This window comes from Ptychodera flava, chromosome 12 (genome assembly GCF_041260155.1).
Source record: "Ptychodera flava strain L36383 chromosome 12, AS_Pfla_20210202, whole genome shotgun sequence".
Taxonomy (NCBI): Eukaryota; Metazoa; Hemichordata; class Enteropneusta; family Ptychoderidae; genus Ptychodera; species Ptychodera flava.
Genome location: NC_091939.1, coordinates 27,094,446 through 27,103,534, shown reverse-complemented (window position 1 = coordinate 27,103,534; position 9,089 = coordinate 27,094,446).

Genomic DNA, 9,089 nt, shown 5'->3' with positions numbered 1-9,089 from the left:
TGGTCATCGCTGGTTGTAGATATATCTTCAGTGTGTTTCCAAAACACACACATACCAAACGGCCCTTTTCAGGGCCAGCACATTATCCAGAAAGAGAACTACCGTACCATATTTTTTACTTTTTTGGGAGCTTGCAAGTTCGGCGTACAAAATGATTTTTCTTGATTGATTTGAATCTAAATGTGGACGTTTTCGGAGGCAGCTTGACTAAACAAATGCATAACCTCTCATACTTTCATAACAAAGACAAAACTTTTGTTTTTGGTGTTATTACGCTACGTGGCATGGCGAAAGTAAAGGTCTTGTAGATGTATCGCAGTGGGTGCACACCGTTAGCCGTACAGCTATCCCATCGGATACGTGAGTTATTTACGCAGTGTAATTGATCCGTTTTCATTGCAAATGTTTGAACGTTTACACTTCTGCGCGTCCCTCAATGATTGACAGCTGTTTGAAACAAGCAACAACCGTTTCCCATGGACGCTGAACAATGGGCTGCCGCCGATTTTCCGGCTAAATCTTCTTTATTTCGAAAAACTGCAAAATATTATGTGGATAGCTATGAGGCCGACAGGTTTACAAAACCAGACGTGCTCGTTTAGACCTCTTTCGGCTTGGTTGAAGCGCGTTCAGGGCGATTTTCATGGAGCACCGAGCTGAGCTCTTACCACTTGTCACTCACATTGCTAATGAATCTTTAATAAGTTAGGGGGCCTTTTATACCCCGCAGCGGCCTTTAAACATTTCAATAGATAGTCCAATCAACAAAAGCATCTCAAGTAAACAATAACAGCCGTACAATTTATTACATTTATTACACTTATATGGGCACTAGATATTACAAGGCTTAAAGTAACATACATTCAAAAGGCATTCTTACCGTGTAGAGACACATTCTTACAAGGGTGAGTTTTTTACCAATTTGATTCCGGTTGTACTTCAATAAGAATATAAGTTCGAACACAGTAAATATTTCGTTGACTCTAATCAAGAGTAAGACGATTTCAGCATTATACCTTTCTATTATTGTTCACAACCCCTCTCTCTCTCTCTCTCTCTCTCTCTCCTCTCTCTCTCTCTCTCTCTCTCTCTCTCTCTCATATAGGAAGTAAGATTTTTAAAAATTATGCTTCATTCGTATAAACATTTTTAGCGGTAAACTTGTTGGATATAAGATCTTCATTCAATCAAATGCCATGCAATTATTTTTTGTCATATTGTTTCTGCTATTTGACGAATTTCACAGCCATTAGACTACACTGACAAATATGTATAACCCACATTGTACATTTGTGTACTATATATACCGGATTCTATATGGTAGACAAATTGCGGTAATTCACTTTCAGCAACGTCCGTTATTTGGCGGTGTCTTTGCACACTCTCTCTCTCTCTCAGACTGTAAGTTTGTTGAATTTTAGAGATTCACTCTCTTAACATTTCAAATTCATAGTCTAATCAACACAAACATCTTAAGTAAACAATTAAGCCTTACAATTCTGCATTTAATACACTTATATAGGCACTAGATGTTACAAGGCTTGAAGTAGCATACATTGAAAAGGCATTCTTACCATGTAAGACACATTCTTACATTGGTAAGTTTTTTAACCAATTTGAACCTGCGTGTACTTCAAAATGAATGTAAAGTCAGAACACAGCAATTTTACTTGGCTCTAATCAAGAGAACAAGCATTTCAGCAATGTATCTTTCAAATTATTGTTTCACCATCTCTCTGACTCTCTGTATCTGACTCTCTGGCTCTGTGTCTGTCTCTGTCTCTGTCTCTCTCTTTCCTCTCTCCCTCTCTCTCATATAGGAGGTAATACTCTAAAAATTATGCTTCATTAGTATAAACATTCTTAGCGATAAACGTGATGAATATAAGATCTTCTTTTAACCAAATGCCGTGCAATTTATATTTTTGTCATATTGTTTCAGCTATTTGAAGAATTTCACAGCTATTAGACTACACTGTACACTGACAAATATGTGTAACCCACATTGTACATTTGTGTACTACCTATACTGGATTCTATATCGTAGACAATTTTCGGTAATTCACTTTCAGTGACGTCCGTTATTTGGTGGTTTCTTTGTGCACACTCTCTCTCTCTCAGACTGTAAGTTTGTTGAATTTTAGAGATTCATTCTCTTAAACATTTCAAATTCATAGTCTAATCAACACGAACATCTTAAGTAAACAATTAAAGCCTTACAATTCTGCATTTAATACACTTATATAGGCACTAGATGTTACAAGGCTTGAAGTAGCATACATTGAAAAGGCATTCTTACCATGTAAGACACATTCTTACATTGGTAAGTTTTTAAACCAATTTGAACCTGCGTGTACTTCAAAATGAATGTAAAGTCAGAACACAGTACTTTTTATTGGCTCTAATCAAGACAACAAGCATTTAAGCAATGTATCTTTCAAATTATTGTTTCAACCACTCTCTCTCTCTCTCTCTCTCTCTCTCTCTCTCTCTCTCTCTCTCTCTCTCTTCTCTCTCTCTCTCTCTCTCTCTCTCTCTCTCTCTCTCTCTCTCTCTCTCTCTTATATAGCGGGTAAGGTTTTAAACAAATTACACTTAATTCAGATAAAGGCTTTTAAGCGCATAAGATGATGAAGATAAGATCTTTATTTGAACAAATGCAATACAATTATTTTTTGTCTTATTGTGTGAGCTATTTGACGTATTTTCACAGCCAATAGACTACATTGACAAATATGTGTAAGCTACGTTGTACATTTGTGTAATTTCTATACCGGATTCTACAATTGTAGATAATTTTCGGTAATTCTCTTTCAATAACGTCCGTTATTTGGCATTGGTTTTTTTGTTCATTTTAAGTGCTCATCGTCGTTAGGTGGGTAGTTTCAACTGCCGACAAACATAAACTTGTGATTTTTGTCTCTGTCTGTCCATTATTACCTACCTCTCTCTCTCTCTCTCTCTCTCTCTCTCTCTCTCTCTCTCTTCTCTCTTCTCTCTCTCTCTCTCTCTCTCTCTCTCTTCTCTCTCTCTCTCTCTCCCACTCTCTCTCTCTCTCTCTCTCTCTCTCTCTCTCTCTCTCTCTCTCTTATGCAGAAAGTAAGATTGTCAATCTTGGATGTTCTATTTACAGAAACGTTGTTTAATACTACCGATCATCATGAAAGGCATTCTGGGGAACAAGTGCTGCTAAACAACTAATGCTTGTCTTATATTAAGTTATTACACTCTAAATAGCCTATATTAACGTATATGTAGATAGAAACTACATTTAAATTTGTGCACTAGCGATACCACATTCTCAAATTCCAGATAATCTTCTCTAATTCAGTCTCTGTAATATCAGCTGTCTTTCGTTATTACATATTTGATTGACGTAATTACGTGTGTAGTTTTGTGTCCCGACATATATGTAATTATTATCATTATTTTAGTTTTCGGGTTTGGATATTGCATATTGGGATAATTTGAGTTCGACTTAATATGACGTTAGAAAATCAAAAATATGTGCCTCCCCTGATCGGGTCAATCTGCTGGAAAATGACATATCAAGACGTAGCTGTGCTTACATGTTTTCTTTTTTGTCAACCTAAATTGCGATGGCTCATTGTCAACATATATGTAAAACATTAGCTATAAGAATCACTTAGTGTGAATAATTCATTATTGAAAAGCTATATGTAAATCTGTTAATTAATATCTTACTCTGTGTCTCTCATCTCTCTCCCATATCTCTCTCTGTCCTCGCTGTGTCTGTCTCTGTCTCTTGGTCTCTCTCTCTCTCTCTGTCTCTCCTGTCCCTCTATACCTTCTGTCTCTCTCTGTGTCTCTCTGACCCTTCTCCCTCCCTCCCCCTCCTCCCCCTCTCTCTCTCTCTCTCTCTCTCTCTCTCTCTCTCTCTCTCTCTCTCTCTCTCTCTCTCTCTCTCTCTCTCTCTCTCTCTCTCTCTCTCTCTCTCTCTCTCTCTCTCTCTCTCAGACTGTAAGTTTTTTGAACTTTAGAGATTCATTCTCTTACACATTTCAAATACATAGTCTAATCAACACAAGCATCACAAGTAAACAAGTAAAGCCGTACGATTCTGCATTTATTATACTTATATGGGCACTAGATGTTACAGGGCTTAATGCAGTATACATTCAAAATGGATTAATACCTTGTAAGACAAATTCTTATGTTGGTAATTTTTTTACCAATTTGAACCCGGGTGTACTTCAATAAGAATAAAAGTCAGAACAGTGTAATTTTACTTGGCACTAATCAAGAGAACGAGCATTTCAGCAATGTATCTTTCAAATTAATGTTTCACCATCTCTCTCTCTCTCTCTCTCTCTCTCTCTCTCTCTCTCTCTCTCTCTCTCTCTCTCTCTCTCTCTCTCTCTCTCTCTCTCTCTCTCTCTCTCTCTCTCTCTCTCTCTCTCTCAGCATGTAAGTTTTTTGAACTTTAGAAATTCATTCTCCTAAACATTTCAAATACATAGTCTTATCAACACAAGCAATCAAGTAAACAATTAAGTCGTACGATTCTGCATTTAATACAATTATATACGCACTAGATGTTACAAGGCTTAAAGTAGCATACATTCAAAAGGCATTCTTACCATGTAAGACACATTCTAACATTGGTAAGTTTTTTAACCAATTTCAACCTGGGTGTACTTCAAAAAGAATAAAGTCAGAACACGGTAATTTTTCTTGGTTCTAATCAAGAGAACGAGCATTTCAGCAATGCATCTTTGAAATTCATATTTCACCACTCTCTCTCTCTCTCTCTCTCTCGTCTCCTCTCTCTCTCTCTTCTCTCTCTCTCCCTCTCTCTCTCTCTCTCTCTCTCTCTCTCTCTCTCTCTCTCTCTCTCTTATGCAGATAGTAAGATTGTCAATCTTGAATGTTCTATTTACAGAAACGTTGTTTAATACTACCGATCATCATGAAAGGCCATTCTGGGGAACAAGTGCTGCTAAACAACTAATGCTTGTCTTATATTAAGTTATTACACTCTAAATAGCCTATATTAACGTATATTTAGATAGAAGCTACATTTTAAATTTGTGCACTAGCGATACCACATTCTCAAATTCAAGATAATCTTCTCTAATTCAGTCTCAGTCGTAATATCAGCTGTCTTTCGTTATTACATATTTGATTGACGTAATTACGTGTGTAGTTTTGTGTCCCGACATATATGTAATTATTATCATTATTTTAGTTTTTCGGGTTTGGATATTGCATATTGGGATAATTTGAGTTCGACTTAATATGACGTTAGAAAATCAAAAATATGTGCCTCCCCTGATTGGGTCAATCTGCTGGAAAATGACATATCAAGACGTAGCTGTGCTTACATGTTTTCTTTTTTGTCAACCTAAATTGCGATGGCTCATTGTCAACATATATGTAAAACATTAGCTATAAGAATCACTTAGTGTGAATAATTCATTATTGAAAAGCTATATGTAAATCTGTTAATTAATATCTTACTCTGTGTCTCTCATCTCTCTCCCATATCTCTCTCTGTCTCGCTGTGTCTGTCTCTGTCTCTTGTCTCTCTCTCTCTCTCTGTCTCTCCTGTCCCTCTAACCTTCTGTCTCTCTCTGTGTCTCTTGACCCCTTCCCTCTCTCCCCTCCCTCTCCCCCCCTCTCTCTCTCTCTCTCTCTTCTCCTCTCTCTCTCTCTCTCTCTCTCTCTCTCTCTCTCTCTCTCTCTCTCTCTCTCTCTCTCTCTCTCTCTCTTCTCTCTCTCTCTCTCTCTCTCTCTCTCTCCTCTCTCTCAGACTGTAAGTTTTTTGAACTTCAGAGATTCATTCTCTTACACATTTCAAATACATAGTCTAATCAACACAAGCATCACAAGTAAACAAGTAAAGCCGTACGATTCTGCATTTATTATACTTATATGGGCACTAGATGTTACAGGCTTAATGCAGTATACATTCAAAAGGGATTAATACCTTGTAAGACAAATTCTTATGTTGGTAATTTTTTTACCAATTTGAACCCGGGTGTACTTCAATAAGAATAAAAGTCAGAACAGTGTAATTTTACTTGGCACTAATCAAGAGAACGAGCATTCAGCAATGTATCTTTCAAATTAATGTTTCACCATATCTCTCTCTCTCTCTCTCTCTCTCTCTCTCTCTCTCTCTCTCTCTCTCTCTCTCTCTCTCTCTCTCTTCTCTCTCTCTCTCTCTCTCTCTCTCTCTCTCTCTCTCTCAGCATGTAAGTTTTTTGAACTTTGAAATTCATTCTCCTAAACATTTCAAATACATAGTCTTATCACACAAGCATTCAAAAGGCATTCTTACCATGTTAGACACATTCTTACAGGGGTAAGTTTTTTAACCAATTTCAACCTGGGTGTACTTCAAAAAGAATAAAGTCAGAACACGGTAATTTTTCTTGGTTCTAATCAAGAGAACGAGCATTTCAGCAATGCATCTTTGAATTCATGTTTCACCAACTCTCTCTCTCTCTCTCTCTCTCTCTCTCTCTCTCTCTCTCTCTCTCTCTCTCTCTCTCTCTCTCCTCTCTCTCTCTCTCTCTCTCTCTCTCTCTCTCTCTCTCAGCGGTAAAATTTCTTTTTTGTCATGAACAAATTTTTTTATTGACAAAAAGAAACAGAACAGAACAGAAGACAATGAAGCAATTGAGAGACAAAAATAAAAACTGGGAAACAAGAGCAGAGTGGTGTCCAGAGTCAAGCTTTTTATATTTGCTGAAAAAGGTCAAGAAAAGGCGACCACTTTTCATTATGAGTGTCAAGCTTATCTTTGGTCTTAGCTATACATAATTCAAATATTATGAATATCTTGAATTTTTCTGAGGAATAAAGCAAAACCCCGAAAAGAAAGGGGTTGCCCTGTAAATTTTGATCTGTAAACATATGTACGAATTACCAAAGAAATAAAGTTCACATTAAGATTATCTGCTGGATCACCAAGAATCATACAAAGCTTTGATGGAGTCGAACTAAGATCTAGTGATCGACCCATTGTATGTATAATATTTCGCCATAGGGCTTTCGTTTATGGTTACAGTTGTAAAATAGATGTTCTATTGTCTCTGGAAAATTCTGACAAATTCCACACATGTTCGAAGGATATTTAACAGAATTAAATGAATAAAGCTGTTGATTTGTATCAAAATGTTATGAAGAAGTTTAAATTGAAACACTCTTGACTTGCTATCAATTGAGACTCTATAAATCAGTTTGTACATCTTACCGCATTCTAACTTGGTAGTTCAAGAGATTTTTCTATTTGCTCTTCAGATTTTGGTCTGGTTATAATCTTTTTCAGCAACATATCTTTGAGTTTGGGTTTAGATAAAGATTCAAGTAACAATTTTTCATCTTCATACAATGAAAATTTCATTTGTAAACTGTTCTATTCTTCTATACTTCAGAGAATCGGTAATAAAATTAGCAAACCCATCCATTTCAACTCATTATTCAAACTTAGAGATTTCCTTTCAAATTCTCTCCATGAGATCCTTGTTTGAACCTTAAACAGGTCCGAAATAAAATGAATTCCAACATCATTGAAGTTTTTATAAAAGATGGATTTTCACATAACAAAATATACTTGTTGTTCCAAATGAACTGGTCTTTATCCCCAGTTATCTGATTGACCTCTGACCATGCATCCAAACACTCATCAATAGAGTGTGTACATGTGATTGGCAGTGCTTTCTTACTGTAGTTGACACTGAAATAACAATGAACCACCAACTGTTTTAAGGTTATCAAGTACAAGCCTTTCCATGGGTTTTGCGAATTACTGAAAAGTAATTATGAATGTAAGTATTCTTTGAACCCTTTTCATGATAAAAAAATCTGGCATTTTGAGCCCCCCTTGGCCCACCTCCCCAATCATTGTCTTCCTTGCAACTCTGTCTTGGAATATTGTCGAAATTTACGCTACATTCATGTGACCGCCTTTAATGGTTAACATTGACAGAATATGTTGTGAACGTATGCCATACAATTATTTGTATTTATTAACTTTAAAATGTCTCTCTCTGTCTCTTTTCTCTGTCTCTGTTCTGTCGCTCTCCCTCTTTCTCTGTTCTCTCTCTCTCTCTCTCTCTCTCTCTCTCTCTCTCTCTCTCTCTCTCTCTCTCTCTCTCTCTCTCTCTCTCTCTCTCTCTCTCTCTCTCTCTCTCTCTCTCTCTCTCTCTCTCTCTCTCTTATGCAGAAAGTAAGATTGTCAATCTTGGATGTTCTATTTACAGAAACGTTGTTTAATACTACCGATCATCATGAAAGGCATTCTGGGGAACAAGTGCTGCTAAACAACTAATGCTTGTCTTATATTAAGTTATTACACTCTAAATAGCCTATATTAACGTATATGTAGATAGAAGCTAAATTTTAAATTTATGCACTTGCGATGCCATATTTTCAAATTCCAGATACTCTTCTCTTATTCAGTCTCAGTAATATATGCTATCTTTAGTTATTATATATTTGATTGTCGTAATTAGGTGTGTAGTTTTATTTCCGACATGTGTAATTATTATCATTATTTTCGTTTTGGGGTTTGGATATTGCATATTGGGATAATTTGAGTTCGACTTAATATGACGTTAGAAAATCAAAAAATTGTGCCTCCCCTGATTGGGTCATCTGCTGGAAAATGACATATCAAGACGTAGCTGTGCTTACATGTTTTCTTTTTTGTCAACCTAAATTGCGATGGCTCATTGTCAACATATATGTAAAACATTAGCTATAAGAATCACTTAGTGTGAATATTCATTATTGAAAAGCTATATGTAAATCTGTTAATTAATATCTTACTCTGTGTCTCTCATCTCTCTCCCATATCTCTCTCTGTCTCTCGCTGTGTCTGTCTCTGTCTCTTGTCTCTCTCTCTGTCTGTCTGTCTGTCTGTCTGTCTGTCTGTCTCTGTCTGTCTCTGTCTGTCTCTGTTCTGTCTCTGTCTCTCTCTCTCTCTCTCTCTCTCTCTCTCTCTCTCTCTCTCTCTCTCTCTCTCTCTCTCTCTCTCTCTCTCTCTCTCTTCTCTCTCTCTCTCTCTCTCTCTCTCTCTCTCTCTCTCTCTCTCTCTCCTCTCAGGTTTGTAAGTTTGT